Source organism: Hylobates moloch, unplaced genomic scaffold, assembly GCF_009828535.3.
Source record: "Hylobates moloch isolate HMO894 unplaced genomic scaffold, HMol_V3 SCAFFOLD_5, whole genome shotgun sequence".
In the NCBI taxonomy this organism is placed as follows: Eukaryota; Metazoa; Chordata; class Mammalia; order Primates; family Hylobatidae; genus Hylobates; species Hylobates moloch.
The window spans coordinates 131385314-131405549 of NW_026652280.1; the positions used below are offsets into that span (position 1 = coordinate 131385314).

Consider the following 20236-nt stretch of genomic DNA (forward strand, 5'->3'; position numbering starts at 1 on the left):
GAGTAAAAATTGGAGCTGAGAAAAAGAATCATTTTCCCTATTTGGTGGGAAGAGTATTGCATGCAATACATTACGGGAGTAATTTTGAGAGTGAAAAAAACAAGGAATATTCTTGAGAAGGATGTTTCTGAGAACCTTTGTGTTTTGGTGTTCTTTCTACTATCCTAAAGAAGTCACACCATTTCCAGTGGTAACCAAGGGAAATCTAGAGTTATTCACCATTAAGACAAAATAGGCCATTCTTAAAATGTTCCTTTACATCCTTTTTTATATAAGCTGCACCTCCCAGAGTGAATGTCAGAATCAATGGATTGGGTAGAACAGAAGTTTCCACCCTCATTTCCCCAGAGCCCTACCTTTGATGGGGGGCAGGGGTACCAAAGGATGAGGGAAAGGGGTGCTAGGAGGAATGATACCCAGGCTCCGCCACCTCCTTCAACCACCACAGCCCCACTTTTGTCTGTTTAATAGAGCAATCATTGAAAATTTCCTTTGAAAAAAAAGGGTCTCATGTTTTAAAAACTTGGAACATAATGGGAATAGAAAAACTGATGTGCCTGGATTAACCCTGGAAAAACAGGATACAAGTTATAAGAATGATGAATGTTTCTTCAGACTAATTGTTTCTAATTCCTCACAAGGCTCATGAAATTATATGCTGTTCTCCTGTGGGATCCACTAACCTTGCACCTTGTGAATCACTCTCCACTCCCCTCACTTTCAAGTCCTCAAGCTGGGGTGGTCAGGGGTTAGGGGAGAAGCAGGTGAAGTGGGGAGGGCACATAAAACAGATGGATTTGGCTGCTCTCCCCGGTTTTATATATACTTGCCAAAGAAGTAAGACCTCTGTTATGATAAGAGTAAGATAAGTCTAAATGTTTCTTACAGACAAAGTTGACAAGATTCAAAAGCGGTTTGGGTAAAAGAGACTCAATCCCAGAGGGGCATTTGATTCCCAAAGGGAAGAAGACATACTTCATCTGGAACATCATGATGTCACAGAAGAACTTCACAAGTGTGCCGATCAGAAGAGAGCCCTTTGAGTAAGTGAAATGAAGCATGAATAACTGCCTAATTAGTGGACATGAAAACTGGACAGTCTCCAAAGTCATCAGAGATGACCACGCTTGCCAGGCAGCTTACTAGACTAAGGGTGAGTCCATTCGTAATCATCCCAGCTGGGAGGTGGCTGGGAGATTTGACATAGGGCTCAGAAGACTGGCTAACCTGGATAAAGCCATTCAAGACAATCAGGCGTGACATCATCTCCATGGCTGGGGTCCTCTGGAGCAGTAGTTCTAGAACTTCTTGGGGCCACTCCAATATAACAACACTCAGGAATCACTTCCACTACTGCTGGGGCAGGCAGTGGGAACAGATGTAGAGAGGGTAAACTTTATTACAAGAAATGAGGAAAACGGAACTGATTTTGATAAGGGCCATTGGAACTGATTTTGATAAGGGCCATTGTCAATCATTAGTTCACATGACAGCCATGAAGGTAGAGTCCTGTCCCAATCAATATTATAAGAGGGGAGTCCACAGACCACCCACAGACCAAGGAGACATCAAGTAGCCTTTGAACCATAGATTCAAAACCTCCACTCAACAAGAATATCAGGGAGCTCTTTGATATCTAGCTTTTACGTGTTAAAGCTGTTACTAGATGCCTCTCCTTCCCACTCCTATTCTTGCCTAGAAAATAAAGTCCAAATTCCTTAGCATCAAGGCTCTTCAAAATCCAGCCCATTCTACTTTCTCAGCCTTCTCTCTTGCCATGCCTTGGCCTGTTCTCTGTCTTGTAAGGAATATAGGTTGCACTAGCCCCTTGGTCTGGTTATGTCCATTTCTAAAGTCTCTGGCAAAAACATGTTCATCTTTCAGGATGCAGTTCAAATTTCACTTCCTTCCCTACATAGTTCATGACTCCTTTTTGTAAAAGACACAGTTCAAGCGTCTATCTTAGCACCTTACTCAAAGAAGAGTCTGGGGAGAACAGTCCTTGCTTCAGCCTCAGTTCAGATGTAATTACACAGATCTAGCAAGCCAGTGGTGTGCACCCAGGAATCACATGGCATTGAGAGACTTAGCCCCAGGGTAACTGTGAAATAGAGCTTTGAAGTGTGGTATCAGTTTCTTGCATCTACCCCAAGCCTAGCCCCATGGACACAGGTCTAGGTCCTTATAGATGGATAATTAATAGCATGAATCTAAAGCCAGTTGCCTGGATTCAGATCTCAGTTCTGTTGTTTACTGGTTGCCTTGAGTGAGTCAGTTAACCCCTCTGGCCTCAGTGGAGATGAAAATAATATGGGTCTGTTGTGAGCATTACACAAGTTAATGTATGTAAAGCTCTCCCCACACTGCCAGGCACACAATGAGCCTACATTTAGGAAGAGAGATGGTGGTAAGTAAAAGTTTAAAATTCTTCAATTTGGGAGCACAAGCCACATTAATTCAGAACCACTAAGTTGAGAGAAAATTTAAAGAGGGTGATCTTCTAACTCCACCATCGATTAGAAGCAGCTTAGCTCATTGAAGTGGTGTCATCGTGGTGGGGCTGGAAGCAAGGGTAGTCCCAGCAGAAGGCTTGGGCACATGACAGAGGCCGTGGTGCTCAGATAGAGGTGGCAGCAGGGGCAATGGCATCACCAGATGGTCTTTGTGACACCCACAGGTGGTGTCTTAAGACATTCAAGGTGCTCAGTGAGTGCAGACTATGCAGAAGAAGTGACACAGAAGCCTGATGGAGGTGATGATACCCAGTGGCCATGGGACATTGTCAGCAAAGGCAGTGATGAACAGCATGAGAGGTCAATACTCCGGGACACCATGGGGCAGACGTCAGCCTTATTCACATGCCCATGGGAGAAATTCCCTGGGGTCGACCAGAAGTGCGTGGAGGTGAAGCTTTGCCAGGTCCTCACGAATCCAGTGTGATAAATTCCTCAAATTACCATTGGTGTGAGCTCATTCTTCCAGAAGAGGAATATTGGGAAATCATAGAAAGCACAAGCTTTAGAGTCAGTCAGGCTTGTTCTCCATTCAACTGAAAACACTTCCTGAGCACCTATTTCATGCCATAGGCTCAGCTCTAGTTGGTAGAAACACCACAGTGAGCGAGGCAAAAAGTGTCCTCCTCACAGGACGTTCACCTTACGGAGGGAGACACAGTTGATAAACAAGCAAATACATTAATGAGATGTTTCATGTGATAAGGGCTGTGAAGACAATAATGTAGGTAATGATGGATGCAGGAGATGAGTAGAGCAAACTACTAAATAGAGAAGCCGGGCTAGTCTCTTATTCACAGTGAGGATGCAGTGGCCAGAAGAGGCAGCCCAGGGAAGATGTGAGGTGAACCCTCTGGTATGAAAGCCTTGGCAAATTGGAGGAACAAAAAGAAAAAATAGTAATTCTACAACAAGGATCAGCAAACTCCAGTCTACAGGCCAAGTCCAGCCTGCTGCCTGTTTATGTCAATAAAGTTTTATTGAAACATAGCCACACTCGTCTGCTTATTTATTATCTATGGCTGCTTTCATGCTAGAATAGCAGAGTTGAGTAGCTGCAAGGGAGACTGTATGGCCTGCAGAGCCTAAAATATTTATCTGGCCGTGTGCTGAAAAGTGTGCTGATCCCGGTCTAAAGCACTGTAAACGAGCTAGAGGGAGAAGAGTAGGAGATGAATTTAACGGTTCAGCGAAAGGTGGCAAATTCTGCAGGGCCTCGTAAGCCATGGAAAAGGGCTGGGATTCTGTTCTGCATGTAATGGGAAGTCACTGGAAAAGTCCAAGCAGGCAGCACGTGATCTGACTTATGTTCTTACAAGGCCACCCTGGGAGCTAAAGAAGAGGAGATTTCCAGTCTTTGGAAGATGGACCATAGGGCCAAGAGGCAGCCAGAAAGTCTATCAGGTGGCTACTGCAGAGCCCAGTGAGAGACAAAGGTGCCAGGGATGGGGATGGTAGCAGTGCCAATGCAACGAGTGATCAAGGTGTATTATTTTAGGTAATATTTTAGGTTTAACAGACATGAGAACGCTTACTCCACTGTATAACCTTAGGCAAGTTATTCAAACACTTTAAGCCCAGTTTCTTGTCAAAAAAACCCTCAGAGCACTATTGTGTGGATTGAATTACAAAATACATCTGAGGTACCTATCAAAAAGTTAAGTGTTCAATAAATGTCAACTATGATTACTGTTCGTTGTTGTTGTTGTTGTTGTTGTTGACTGATGAGGCCTGCGGAAAGATCAGGTTGCACCATACAGCTCATTGTGTCAGTTAATGGTGCTCTTCTCTCCCTGATTAAATTTGTGAGTTCCCTGGAGACAGGGAAGCTCCGTTATTCATCTTCATGTCCCCAAAAGTGTGCCTGGCACATGGTAGATGTTTAATAAATGCTTAGTGATTAAACTATTATTTTTTAAGAAAGGAGGAGTATTATCTATTCTGCCATTTTTCACCAGAAGTGTTTTGTTTTCAGGATTAATACAGCACATTTTTGTGACACAGAACAATTCCAAAGATACAGAGGTAGCTGTCTCCAAGGAAAGCTGGTACCCAGCAAAGGAAAACTCAGATGCTATTCTTTGGAAAACCTCTAACCTGATAAAATATGTCAGTGTTTGCAATAATATATTGAATCTGGGCTAAAAATTCACCATGCACAAGAAATCCAATCTTATCAGATATGTATCAAAAATCTCTTCCATAGTGTGGATGAGAACAATGAGTCCAAAAATCATTGCTCTAATGTGTCAAGCTGTTTTCAGACTAATTTCAAAGCGGTTGGATATTCTGATCCCTTGCTCAGCCATATTGAAGGGTCCTCCATTTTGCATTATTACCTCCTTCCTTTCATTCATTCATTATTCTGCCTTTAAAACTAAAAGGAGTTGGATTAAAATTGAGACTTCAGAATTGTTTGTCAACTTTCTTATTCTTTGGCGTTACCGCTTACCAAAAGAGACTGGAAATCTACACTTCTTTAGAAGTTAAATTTTGTCATTATATGATAGTTTCAAATGAAATTAAATATGACACAAATGTTAAAATAAAAAATGACACCTGTAAAATACATACATAGTCCTAGGTGACATTTTTATTTTTAAAAAGTGGTTAAATACCGTAGTGGTCATACAATACAAAATTATAAAACCTTCAAAGGGCCACAAAATAAAATTTTACCAGTTGCATTTACCTGTTGCATTCAGAATAACTAAATGTATTCTTAACACATACATGTTGCTATATCTGAAAGAGGAACTCTAATTTCTTAAAAATTAACAAATTAACACTAGGCGAGAAATCTCTTTGAGGCAGTCACCGAATCACAGCAGTACTACACAAACTTACCAATAGCTAACAAACCCTAAAAAGAATGAGAAAATAAAAATAAGGAAATACTTAAAATAACAGGACACTAAAAAAGAGGATCCCTTATTATAGTAAAGAAAAGGCTGAAATCCTTGAAACACCAGGGAGCAGCCATGAGGAGGGATTTTTTTTTTTTTAACACGAAGCCTGGCATCTCACAAATAACGTATGTTCTATATTATGTGGCGGTTGCTATGGTAACAACCTTTATTTTCTGAAACAGTACACAGATGTGTACAACATACTAACTTACTGGTTATAAATTACAGCTTTTCCCATAGTTCAATAACTTAAGAATTCTACGTTTTTGAAATCTCAGAAGTTCTGTTGTTATTACATTTCTTTTATGAGATAATTTTCCTTGTACTTTCAAAATGAGAGTGCTCCCAAACAGACCAAAAGAAAGGAGCAATGAGAAAATGGGGTATCTCAGAGAGTAGCAGTGGACTGAGTACTGGCTACAGAGTCTGTAGGAAACCCACTGAAAGAAGGAGAAAATTACTTTAATGAATTAGATATCATGAACAATAGTCATGAGAAACAAGTCGCCAGCAAAATGATGTCATAAATAAAGTTATAAATCGATTTCCTATTATAAGGTGCCATATTTGCAGTTTTAAAATAAATGAAGATTATTTCTTAGAAGTGTTACAAACATTAATATAATTTTATAAGGTACAATAGTGTGGCTGCATGAATTAACCTGGTTTTTTGACTTCAAATGAAATCTTCTGAGTCTTGAAAAGACCAGAATCTGGGGGAACACTTATATTACTATATTTAATATGGGATTCGTATCCCTTTGTCAGGTTATAAAGCAAAAGACAAATTTTTACTGATTGGGATATTTTTATATTCTAACTTTAATCAACAAATACTTGAAAAGTGCCTTCTACATTCAGGGAGCCGGCTGTCCATGCTTAGACGCATATTGACATAGTGGAAACATAAGTTATAGGGAAGTTCAGTTCTATAGATGATTTTTTCCTATCCTAAAAATTTATATTATATTTTCCATGTGGATCTGAACATTTTCTTTAAATAGGTAGTTCACATTGTAGATTTTTTAGAGTTATCAGAAAGAATCCTCTGCAGCATTTATGAGGTGAGAGTTCATTACCTGGGAAACATTTGAAAAATAAGCTTGTATAGCTAGCATTTACAGTTAAAAACCATCTATCTTAAATAAGAAAAAAGATTTCTAATTATAAGAAAATTCTAAGTACCCTTACATAAAAAGTACCAAAGCACCCCTGATTTAGAAAGTCCAGAAACTGCACTGCTAATGGCTTTTCCTAACAAACATAAAACACTGGGAACTGCTATTTCAAGTCACAATACGGTTACATTCAAATTCAAAATTGTCTTATAGCAGCAATGACAATGAGAAACAATTGAATACTGTGCAGATAAGACCAAATCATTTTGAAAAGCCTGTACCATTAAGTGGTTGTTAAAATTTTTACTAATGATTTCCACACATACTCCTTTCTATATCTTTTAGAGATATATTAAAAATGGGACCATGACTAATCCATTCAAATCCTTACGCTATCAGACAGAGAGAGAGAGTGAGAGAAACAGAGAGAGTTAAGTCATCACCTAATGGGGGCTTAGTGGCTAGAACTCAGAACCCAATAGAAAAAGAATACTTCACTGCTAGGTGCATTTTAAGAGTATTACTTAAATTACATTTAAGTCATCAGATAATTATGAACTTTCTTCTCTTTTATATTTATATGGCATATTTATTGAATTGCACAGTATGCTTTTACAATAAAGTGCTTTTTACGTTGCCGCCTTTGTTCACCCAAAATAAAACTGACAGTTATCCTTTTATAAGCTATTCTGAGAACATTTTCTCTTCTTTGAAGCTGATTGATGCACTACTTTAAATGTTCCTGCAAATATCTTTTCAATTCCAGTTTTTGCATAATGTAATAAGAAGATAAAAGAATTCTATACTTCAACAAGAGACATTACAAAGCAAGTAGAGACATTATCAAGGGCATTAACATGCTCCTAATAGCAATAAAACCTTTTAACTGTCTGATGTAGAACATGCTCCCACCAAACCACCACATATTATGGTAATTGGCTCCAATTTCTGAATCTTACATTGTAAAGTTACAAAGAGTTAGGTGGAACTGAAAAACAAATCTCTAATACTCATCCTGTTACTGTTCCCATTATAAGGTGTTTACTTTTTACCTCTAAGGAGGACTGGTCTGCTCTGTTGTGCTGCTCTTTACTGTGCTGTCATATTTTTGCATCCTGTCTCATTTTTATTTCTACTCACTGATATCAAGACACTTTTTTTCCCAAATAACTCTTTTCTAACTCCAAAACATCACAGTAACACAAATAGCATTTTCCTGAGAATTTCAGTGTAACAAATGGGTTCTCTGTGCATGCCTGTGTCACGTCTCATTCACTTTATGTGTTCTCTCATCACAGGCAGATACAACAGGGAAAAACAGTCCATGAGGACGCTTTGATTTTTCTTTACAACGCGTTACTAAATGACATGAGTAGCCTTTCCATCCTGGCCAAGAGGAAATATAATTTCAAACTAAAGTTGAGTTCAGATTCTGTTAAATTAAATAGCAAAGAAACAGTCACTCTTGGTTTTATTCCTCTTAGACAGGAAGCAGGGCAGTGGGGAATTGACATGAGCCGTTCCTCGGTGATTAACCTGCAGTTTATGTTGTTTCTAGGTGACGTGCCCATCATGCAGGAAGCTTCTCCAAGGCTGGCGAGAGCAACTTGTCTGCTTTGAGAAATGCAGATCTATCAGGATCCAGAATCGGACTCTGAAAAAGCTGTCATTTCACGTCTCTAAAACAGCCTTTGATTTAATGTACAAGATGCCAAGAAGTAAAAGACAATAAAATAAAAACCAAAAAAGGAGAACTATTTCAATTAAGAAGCATTTCTATATCAATTCTTGGAAATCGCATAAAATAAAAGTTGCCAGAATCAATCTCTGTTTAAAAGGTTGATTTTTTTGTGGTGCTTACATACAACATGCAAGACTGGAAAAAAATACAAATTACTAGCACAGAGCAGCCAAACTTAAAAAATCCTTTCTCATTAGAGAGATATCTGGTTATTAAATTTTCCTAATGGATCTAGGAAAAGTGTTTTTATGGCTGAAGCTGAGGACTGAGGAAAGAAGGAAAGAAATAAACCCCCATACAGAAAAAAAGTCACAGATGTAATCTCCAGTTCTATATGAAGGAGTTTCATGCATTTCCAAAAATTTCATCTTTAATTGACAATAATTAAAAGCCTCATATAACATTCTAGGAATCAACCTTTTATTGCTATGGGTTTTCAATTATGTTTGAATGCCTTTTTCAGATAAAGATAAATATTTCTTGAAAGAAATATACTATCACCCTAGTAATCAAATATCCTAAAGGCGAATTGAGAAAAAAATCTTTATAAAATTTGAGGCAACCTTTTAGTTAAGAGTATAATAATATTAAATAAAGATATAAGCATTGCCAAAAACAAATAAATAAAGCTCTTCTAAATGTGACTTCTTATTATGGAAGACATCACTTTCATTTTCATATAGGGTTTTTTTGTTTTGTTTTGTTTGGGGTTTTTTTCTCAAATTTATTTTTTAAATTGACAGATAAAATCGTATGTATTTACCGCATACAACATGATGTTTTGAAGTCTATATACACATTGTGGAATGGTTAAAGCTTGCTTATTAACATATGTTCATTTGTTGTTAAAATATGCTGTTTAAGAAACATGGGTTACACTTGCAACTTTACTCCTGTCCTTAAAATTCTTATTATGCATTTTATTCCACATCTTTTATTGAAAAGGCTATTGGGCAGGGAAAGAAAAGATAAATTTATTTGCTATCCCCCAAAAGGTTTGTATATATCAGGGGTATACCCCTTTCAGTGGCCTATTTCTGGCACCTTTATTTTTTAAAAATCAACTTTTTCTGAAGGGGACTATTTAAAGAAGAAAATCCACTCCTTCATCATCAAATCAAGAACTTTTCTTAAAGTAAGCCTTCCACAAGCAGTAAGAGAAACAGCCTAAGAACTTCCTCCAATCAAAAGAAGAAAAATAACAAAATCAGCTCACCCATGATTTCCTTAATATACTTAAAAGAAATAAAATCCCATTGATGCCTCTAAAAATAAAAATGAGGAAAGGGCAACTTTATTGATTCCCTGCAAACCAACGAGCATGTAGCTTATTGATAACACTAAACACCATCTAAGCCTTTAGTGATTTTCAACCAAAAGTCTGTCTCTGAATGATGGTTTAAATCATTGTATTAATATATTAGGGGAAAATTACCATGGGAGACACTTGGAAATTAATTAAAAACCCTGCACTCAGTTTGTTTGTGAGAGAAGATAAATATCACACATGGGAAAAGATGCCTGACAACCGCCATAGTTTTCAGATCCAAATTAGACCCTGACAGCTATGTCTTTGTATGACTCTCCTTGGGGTATGATAAGCAGAAATATAGAATATGAAGATTTCTGATAGAAGTATTTATTACTGACACTTCCGAAACATTCCATGTGTGGCATCAGCAAAGCATGCTTCACCTCAGACAGAAATGTCAGGTTTTCTTCCAAGATTTGTTTTTTTCTGTTTCTCTTCCCCCATTCCCATCCCTCCCTCCCCATCCACCACTACCCCCCTTCTCCTCCAAAAGATGATCTCTTTTTAGAAGTTCAACAGCAGCCCCTGGTGGAACTCAGCAGTTGTTTCAGCCTGAGCACAGTTGTTAAAGCAATTCCATTCATCTTGTCAATAAAAAGAAAAGTCTGTACATGTGTATATTACCCCATCAGTGTGCTGTTCCTGCAGGTCAGGGATCAGTATACGACCCTGAATGTAAAAGGCAGTGCTGTGTGATGGTAATTTCAACCAATTTCGGTAGCTGGAGTTTTGAAAAAATATATATATGTAACAAACAATAAACATCTGTCTCCAACGTCACATTCATTTTATGCATGAAGACCAATAATTAACTGCTCGTGAATAACGCTTACCACAGAGTGCGTCAGAGTGAAGAGGCTCCACACATATGAGGGGGTGATCGCTATTTTGTTTGGCTCATGTTGTGACAGACTCAGCTTTGTCACTTAGCAAAATGAGCTATACAAAGTGACAAAGAAGGGATTCCTCTGGGTCAGAGCTCAGAAAGCACCACAGTATGCTACTGCACCATCAGAATGGCAAGCTAGGCTTAACAAGAAAGCCCACCAACATGCTCTTCAGAGAGACCGTCTCTATTCCTTTAGGGCTTGGTTGGCAGCCCCATTACTATGTGGGGCAAGGGGGAGATGTGTGGCTCTTTGTTTGCATTAGGCCGGGTCAGTCTCTGCACTTCACAAAGGTGCCTGGCAGTGGGGCTCAAAGCCAACTCCACTCCCTCTGGAGCCATCTGCCTAGAGAACAGTCACTTCTTTATTAGCACAAAGGCACACTCCTATTGCTAAGCCCCACGACTTTGGGGTTGCATCACACCAAAGGAGTTGCCTTCCCAATTCACACAGAGGTGCCATATAGGCTCCTCGTGGCTCAGATGCTAGGCAAGGAGAAGGAGACTTGCACAGTGAAGAAGATGGCTCTCCTGCCAGAGTCTCATGTGTGCCGGAGTTGAGGAACACAGTGGGCATTAGCCCTCCAAGAGGCTCATGTTAGGACACAGGTAAAATGAGAAATTTACTCAAAGACTCAAATGTCTACTTGAGTAAATTTATTCAATGTGTATTTTGCTCGTGTATTTTGACTTTTCTCTTCTTAAATGATGAGTTTATTAAGAGGAAAAGCAAACAGTACTTTTAAGGCTTAAAATAGCTTCATGATTCCGTTGTTGGACATTTAACCAACCCAAATGTCCAACAACGATAGACTGGATTAAGAAAATGTGGCACATATACACCATGGAATACTATGCAGCCATAAAAAATGATGAGTTCGTGTCCTTTGTAGGGACATGGATGAAACTAGAAAACATCATTCTCAGTAAACTATCGCAAGGACAGAAAACCAAACACCGCATGTTCTCACTCATAGGTGGGAATTGAACAATGAGAACTCATGGACACAGGAAGGGGAACATCACACTCTGGGGACTGTTGTGGGGTGGGGGGAGGGGGGAGGGACAGCATTAGGAGATACACCTAATGCTAAATGACGAGTTAATGGGTGCAGGAAATCAACATGGCACATGGATACATATGTAACAAATCTGCACATTGTGCACATGTACCCTAAAACCCTAAAGTATAATAAAATAAAATAAAATTAAATTAAATTAAATTAAATTAAAAAAAGCTTCATGATAAATGCTAGGATTGAAGAAATATTATTTTAAGTGAAAACATGGTTTTTAAATTTTGAAAGTATTGTACTTCATATTAGCCCTTCGCATGACCCTGAAGCCACTTAAATCTCTGGACTGATCTCATGTGAAGCTAAATCAGGGAGCTGATGTTCTGAGACCAGAGAGAATCCCACAATAGGCCACTTACTGAGTGCCTAGTGGATGTCATGCACTGGGGAGGAAGAGGGATAGAAAGAAATAAGGCTTAGTCTCTAATGAATTACAAACTAGTAGAAGAGACCCATGTACCTAAATAATTTTAATACAGTGTGGGAACAATGTGCAGAGTCCTAAGAAATACATGGACTCCCTTAGCTCAGCCAAGGGGTCAGCAAAGGCTTTTTACAAGGAAGACGCTTGCACTGACTTAAACAAAGATTAGAAATTAGCTACAGAAAAAAGGGGGAGAAGACATTAGAGGGCAAAATAGGAGAAAAATTACTATGTCCCAAGGAGTGAAGGTGTGAAACTACCTGGTATATCCAAAGAACTCCAGGCAGCTTGATATTGCCAGAGCATGAAGCATGGTATGAGAAAGATGGGAGTGAGGCAGGAAAGACTTGGAAAACCTTCTCTGCCCTCCCAGAGAGATGGGATCTGTCCTATGGGTCATAGAGAACAATTAAAAGACATTATGTAAAGGAGTGACCATATAGGCAAGGAAGGACACTGAAGGTCAGAAGACTGACCAGGAGTTTGTTGTGAAAGAGGATAAGGACCAAGAGAAAGAGGATAGGGTCCTGAATTCTGGTGGTGAAGATGGGGCTGGAGAGGAAATGGTAAGTATAAGAAATATTCAAAGGTCAACACTGAAAGGAGATAATGTTTTATTGGATATGGACCCTCAGGGATGGGTCTTAGATAACTCCTAGCTTTCCAGCATAGGAGACAACATAGATTATGGTGCCATCAACAGGGTTAGAGACTGCAGGGGTTGGAATAGGTTTGAGGGGAGAAGATGACACTCTAAAGAAGTACATCTCAAAATACGTCCTCAAAAACCCTCGACTGGCCTCCAGACAGCTCCTTGTAACATTGATTATTAACACTGTCCTTGAATGTCACAGCTGGAGAGCGACCTAACAGATCATGAAGCCTGGTCACTTTCAAGCTGTATGCCGTCAAGTTGAGGGGTGCTAGGGCAGGTAGGACTCCAGGCTGCCTCCCCAGATGCAACCCAGGAGGGTCTACTTTTACCTAGTGTGTATATTATAATTCTTCATAAGACTTAGATCACAAAAAGAAAATCACAGTTTGAAAACCACTGACCTCTTCCTTTACAGAGAGGAAACTGAGACCCATGGAGGTGAAATAATTTGTCCACAGATACAAGTCTATAGCAGAGGCTGAGCCAGATCCGTGACACAGAGTTCACCACATGTCAATTCCAAGTGTCCTCCATGCTGTGGCTTCCTCCATGAAGCCACTGCTTTTGCTGTGTTTTTTGGAGCTAGCTTCAAAAACCTCCTTTTTAAAGAAACTCAGCAGCTTCTTCAGTTGTAGTTATTTAATAAATATTCATTGAACATCTTCTGCATGCCAAGCCTTCTTTTATCAAGAACACCTGAGCATCTCTGTTTGGATTCCCAGTTGTAATTTTTGATTCTTTGGGGGTTCTGACAGGGTCTTCAACTAGTGTTCAACTATAACTGGATGTGGTTATGACCAAGAGGGGTTTTAGTCCCTAGTATACAAGGTTATTATCAAAGGCATGGGTTTCCTAATTCACTGGAAGATTACAGCTAATTTATATGTTTAAGGTAATTTTCGAAAATATGTTTTTAAAAATCTATAAATTTTCTAAGGTATTTTAAGATTCTATTCATAATTTTTTTAAAAATTACTTTTCAGATGTTACATTAATTTTTTCACATATACATATAAGAACTCACTAGAAATAATGCCCCAAAACTCAATAAGCCTAACTTTACAAAACTTAGAACTGGCATCTGAAATAATTACATGATAGATTGTTTTCCAAAAAAAGAGAATTCAAATAAAATAAAATAAACTTGATAACCCCTTCCTCCCCATCATACTAATTCAACAGCTGCTTGTACTGACAGGGTAATTCCTAAAACAAGGAAAAGAAAATCCTTGCTCAATCTAGAGAAATAGAGATAAATGTAGCTAAGGGGTTACAACACCCTGTTGACCTCTTTCTAAAATATTATCCAGTCTTGAGAATCTTGTCCCAGGACTCCCAGAAGAGAGCAGCGGCTTGCTTCGTTGTAAAGTGTGTGAGTCAGGGTAGAAACAGGAGCCAGCCAGAGAAAGTCCTCCTGCTCATGGACTGCCAGAGATGAGATTCGCACAGGCCTTTTCAGGAACATTATATACCATCTTGCTGCAGGAAGGAAAACCACTGCTCAGTCTCTCCTGTTGGGGAATTCATTCTTCATCTTATGAAGCTCTTTAAAATATAGAGCCAAGGAATCAGTCTTTCTTCCACTGCCTCTTTATACTTCACCACCCAATCCCACCCCATTTTCTTTCTGTACTCCTCCCATCTGCAAATAGTTTTTAAAATCAGAAATTCTGTGTATATCAACAAGTATAAAACCCGGCTAGCCGGGGTAGGTTGCAAGAACAAAGAAGGGGAGAAAAAAGGAGAAAATCCAGGATTATGGTACAAATGGATTTCAAGACTCACTCATTACAGCCTATTTCTTTTTCTTTTCTTTTTTTTTTTTTCTTTGAGACAGGGTCTCACTCTAATCATGCAGGCTGGAGTGCAGTGGCATAACCATGGCTCACTGCAGCCTTAACTTCCCAGGCTTAGCTGATTCTCCCACCTCAGTCTCCTGAGTAGCTGGGATCACAGGTACGCACCACCACACCCGGCTAATTTTTTAGTAGAGACATGGTTTTACCATGTTGCCAAGGCTGGTCTTGAACTCCTGGGCTCTAGAAATCATCTGCCTCGGCCTCCAAAAGTGCTGAGATTGCAAGTATGAGCCACCACACCCAGCCTAACCCATTTCTTTCCAGGTGAGAAATCAGTGACTCATCTAAGATTACCCCACCCACTGTTCTCACATAGTGTTATTATTGAGTATAGGAGACAAATAAGCAAACAGGAAAGTTTTAAGGATCAGGGAAAAGCTTTACTGGCTCCACAGGCCTGCATTTCCATCAGTTTCGTTTGCATAGGAAAGCATATTAGTGAATGGTCACAGTGAATCTTAGAGGGAGCATGCATATGGTTAGTGCTTATCCCCATTACCTCTCGAAGCCCAAGGAAATTCAGAGTTAATATTCTTTTGAGATGATCATGTTTTGGATATTTTGATCTGGTGTCCTGGAAAATCTCATTTAACAGCAGTTTTGTTGATTCACTCAACAAATGTTAATTAGAACCTTACTCTACACCAGCCCTCCAAAGTCGTGAGCAACAGAGCCCAGGTCTTTTACTCTCTTGCTTATCTGTCTTAACCTTGTCACTGCATGGTCATGGTGCTGGAGCCATATTTCTTTCCCAAACCCAATAAATGGACCTATCAGCTTTTTCTTACAAAGTGGTTGAAAATGGCTTAAAAATCTCTTGAAGCTCATGTTCTGTGTCATAAATAACAATATTGGTTTACCATCTCTGTATCCCTCCTTCGGGTGTTCTGGTTTCCTTCTTTCTGAGAATTCTTCTGCCATGTGGACTGGCCTTGTCTAAATGCAATGACACTGAGTTACACATTAATGGAACTCCACGTAGCACATGAAGCCTCAATGGGAGCATTTAACAAAATGAAATGCTTTGGTGAGCTCTTCAAATTCATTAGAGTTCAATGATCAAAGATGTCCTGGAACAGATAACTAAATATGGATTGGAAATAGGAGGTAGATAGGTCACAGAGTCTTCTGGCAAGTCCTTGGAAGCATCTGATCAAATGTCAAAGATCTAAAACCTTTAGTATGACTATGAAATTAGTATAGGCCCACATCCCTAGGAGTGAAAAAACTTACACTGGGTCTAAAACATTGTCGATTACCTATGAAAATGCAAATTGTCAAATAAAAAAATGGAAAATGTGACCCAGCTCTGGGAGGCAATGGTCCTAGAGATTAAAAATGTGGCTCATCTGGTCCCTAGAGTAGTCAAATTCATAGAGACAGAAAGTAGAATGGGGGTTTCTGGGGCTGGGAGGAAAGGGGACTGGGGAGTTATGGTTTGATGGGTATAGAGATTCGGTTTAGAAAGATGAAAAACTTTCTGTAGATGGGTGGTGGTGATGGCTGCACAACAATGGGAGTGTATTTAATACCACTGAACTGTAAACTTAAAACACAATTAAAATGGGAAGTTTTATGTTATGTATATTTTAACACAGTTTAAAAAGTGGAAGCTGGGCAGGAAAGAAGAGTATAATGGATTGTCCATATTAATTCATTCTGCCTAGTTCCTAAACCAGAATTTACCCACATGAAGATTTTGAGCTTTGGCTTCTTCATATATAAATGTTAATCATGGTGCCAAATTCACAGTTGCTTGAAAAGATCAAATTAATTTTTGAATGTGAAGGGGTAAAGAGGCATGTGGCCCATCTAAGTATTCAATAAATATTACCTCTTATTACTGTATCTCTTCTGGATATTTCAACTTGCTGTTTATTACTATGATTAAAAAATTATACAATGTCTTCAATAAGTTTGTGAAAATTTCCTTTAATTACCACATTAGATATAACTTTTTTGCATATAATGCACCATATGGGGAAAAAAGTGGTTTTGAAATATTGTTCTTGCTTTCTCTACTTTTATTTTATTAAATTTAGTTAGGATAGGGTTAAAAGTCAAAGCAAACATCCTATAAGCTAGCAGTAGTCGACTGACACCAAAAAAGTCCCATTGGTATGAGAAACTGATTGCAAGTAGAATGGTCTAAGGATTCCTTGAAACAAATCTTATAACAACCCATGTCTTTCTCAATTACCAGAATGCTCTGTAATACCTGACAAGTATTTGTCAAGACAATATACATCAGTAAATTTAATTACACATTTATTGAGCTTATATTTCATACACAATATTGTGCATGGTGCTCTAAGAAAAGTTACGATGTAACATACATGTCCCTGTTCTCAAGGAGCTTGCTGTCATGAAGAAAAGTCAATTTCCTCAGCAAGTCTTGATTACATACTTCTCCCAAGACAATTCTGAATAAAGGTAAGAAAAACTGAAATTTTTTTCCAAACTGTAAGAAACCTTTGATTGAATCACTGTGTCTTATACCACAGCTTAGAGGATATATTTTCCTTTATGCATTCCGATATTTGAGAATAATGAATTCAAAAATTACTGGAAAAAGAAGATCTGTAATTGACTGCCTAGGGAAACTATAAAAATCCTTTCAAAATTCCCACCAGGAGTAGAAGCGAAGTGGATTCAGATACAGTCTGAAATCTTCCCAAGCTTTCTCCACTGGAATTCTAATTAGTGAGACCCCTTTAAGCAATTTTAAAGCTGCTTAATTTAAATACAGGAAGTGTTTCCTTAGGCTCCCTAATACTTTGGCAGAGTCGATCCTATTTCCTGAGATTAAATAGAAGAAAATTCTTTCCTCAGTAGATTGAACCACACACAATAAGATCATTCATTAGAATGTTCATATAAATTCAAAATATACCAGGGGAAGACCAAATGTCTTCTTCAGAAAGGGTAACAGCCTAGAAATGCTAAGGGGAGCCATGACTGGTTTTACTCTTGAGTTTTCGCCTTTGCGGAATATAGGTTCCCCGGGAAGAATTATTGAAGTGACAACTCATTTTTCACAATGAAACCAAGTACAAGACAGCTAAGATAAATTAATTAATTATTAAATATTTAATTCTAAATAAAAACCATCTGTCAATAGTTTGTTTTTTAACAATATTTATTCATGAAAATAAAGCTGTACCTTCTATAATGTGATTCTTACTCTACTTTGCACCACTTAAGACTTAGCAATAGGAAAATCTCATAAACTTTAGGAAGTCTGCATTTTGATCTGTCAGGGAAAGGGAAAGCTTAATACCAAAACCTGCTACTCAAATGCCTGATTGGTAAGGGGAGTGCAAAAGGATACCTCTAAAACTTTTGTATTGTTCCATAAAAGAAAGAGGAACACTTTGCCATCTCTTGCCATCCTTCTGTAAATTTACATCACCTCACTAAATTTGATAGCTAAATAGTATTCTGATGGTTGTTGAGACTTGTGTGTCAGATTTAAAAACATTATTGTTGAGGCTTACTTTGATGGTAAGATTTTAGAGGCCTATTTCCCTGCTAAACAAATGTATTATAGAGTGATGGATAACAGAGATTCTAAGGATTACAATGAGAGATCAAGGAGTTCACCTGCAATATCTATTGCATTGACAGCCGACTTTATTGAAGTTTCACAATATTAACTGCCTCTCTGTGGACTGGCTTAACCAAGTAGGTGATTATCAATTTATCACCAGTCAAAACACAGATTGCTTCATGTACGGTGTCTGTGGCATAATCATGTACCTTGAATCTCATCAAACTCGAATGATCCTACTAGGATGATTCTTATAAGACTGAGAAAGAAACATTAGTTGGGAACTTCTCTAATGAAATTGTGTCTAATTCTCAGTTTGATAGAACATCATTTCTGGAGCCTAGATTAAGAATTCACCATTCCAAAAGGGGGTAAAGAAAGCCTGAGAGATAGAATGGAGAGAGAACTAAGGTTATTCACTTCCTCTTTTTGAGCCTTGCTTCCTTTAACAACTCCTCACTCCCACTCCAGGGACAGAAGGCAAGAAATTGAACAGTCCTCAAAATCCACTCCAGAGGGGAAGAACTGTGCCCTGAAACTCCATCTAGCAGTATACAAACTGACTGAATTGCATATAGGAAATTATCTGGGATAACCATGGACCAGCACCAAGATGCCTGCATGACCTATTTGGCCCTATTTTCAATACAGCAAGAGCTTTTAAGTTTTATAATTCCACTCTATTTTCTGATTCTATCTTTTAACAAAGTCTGACCTTTCTCCACATATTGAATTCCATTAGCTGCTATCCCAATTAATATTTGTTAAAGGCAGGCAATGAGAGAGAAGATTTTGGCCTTAATTTTTTGTCTGATCAGGGCACAAATAAATAGCTACACTAGGCAGGGAACAGTATAGCTTGTAATCCTAGCACTTTGGGAGGCCGAGGCAAGAGGATCACTTGAGGCTGGCCAGGAGTTTGAGATCAGACTGAGCAACATAACGAGACACCATCTCTACCAAAAAATTTAAAAATTAGCCTGGTGTAGCGGCAGACCTGTGGTTCCAACTATTTGGGAGGCTAAAGTGGGAGAATCACTTGAGCCCCGGAGGTCGAGGTTGCAGTGAGCTGTGATTGTGCGACTGCACTCCAGCCTGGGCAACAGAGCAAGATCCTGTCTCAAAAAAAAAAAAAAAACTACACTAGCAAACACTAATTGACCACTATATTGACCAGGCACTATTCTGAGTACTTTTTCTATATTAATTTGTTTAATCTTCTAACCCTATGAGGAAAGTACTATTATTTTTCCTGTGTGATTCTTGAGAAATTTGATGAATAGAAATATTAAGTAACTTGCCCAAGATTACCCAGCCTGCAGACTGAGCCCTGGTGGATGACCCTAGAGCCTTATAAATTCTAAAACCCAATCTCTTTTCAGTCATACACTGATTAGATCAAGATTGAGTTTCTTTGCCCTTATTCTAGCTGCCTACCATTGTATAAAGTAGAACCTCTAGAGGAGTCATCTACAGCTTCTTCAATTTTTCATACAAAATGTCTGGCACTCAATTTTAAAAATGCCAAACATACCCAGAAACAGGACAAAAAGTACAAAGACAATAGAAACAGGGCCAGAGATGATCCAAATAATACAGTTATCAAACTTGGATTCAAATGTTCAAAAAACAGAGGACAAGAAAGCTTCGCCAAATGGAATCTTAAAAAAATCAAGTGAAAATGCTAGAACTGAAAAAAATATAATAAAGCTAACAATTCAATAGATGAGTTTAATAGTAGATGAAACACAGGTGAAAAGAAGATTAGTACTGTAAGATATCTCAGAAGAAAATACTCAGACCAGAGCATGAAGAGAAAAAATAAAAATATAGAGAAGAGTACAAGAGACACACAGGAGATGGCAGAATCCTAACATAAGTGTTCTTGAGGCCCCGGAAGAGAATTAGAGAGGAAATGGTGGCCAAACCAATATTTAAAGAGAAAATGTCTGCGAATTTTCCAAAACAGATAAAAGATGTTAAACCTCAGCAGGATAAATACATTTCTAGTCACTTCACAGTGAAACTGCCAAATGACAAAGACAAATAATAAACCATAAGAACAGCCAGATAAAAAAGCAAATTGCCTTCAAAGGAACTACAATGACAACTAAGTTCTCAACAGAAACCGTGGAAGTCAGAAGAAAATAGAATAACATCTTGAAGTGCTGAAAGAAATTGTTGGCAACTCAG

The 20236-nt window shown here is 38.4% G+C and overlaps 1 long non-coding RNA gene across 1 annotated transcript; it reads left to right on the top strand.

The window, feature by feature from the left end:
• The first annotated feature begins 1029 nt into the window (after window positions 1–1029).
• Window positions 1030–8364, top strand: LOC131383508 (uncharacterized). The gene is made up of 2 exons (XR_009213590.1): window positions 1030–1153; window positions 8099–8364. It is a non-coding gene; the product is annotated as an uncharacterized LOC131383508 (long non-coding RNA).
• The last annotated feature ends 11872 nt before the right edge of the window (window positions 8365–20236 follow it).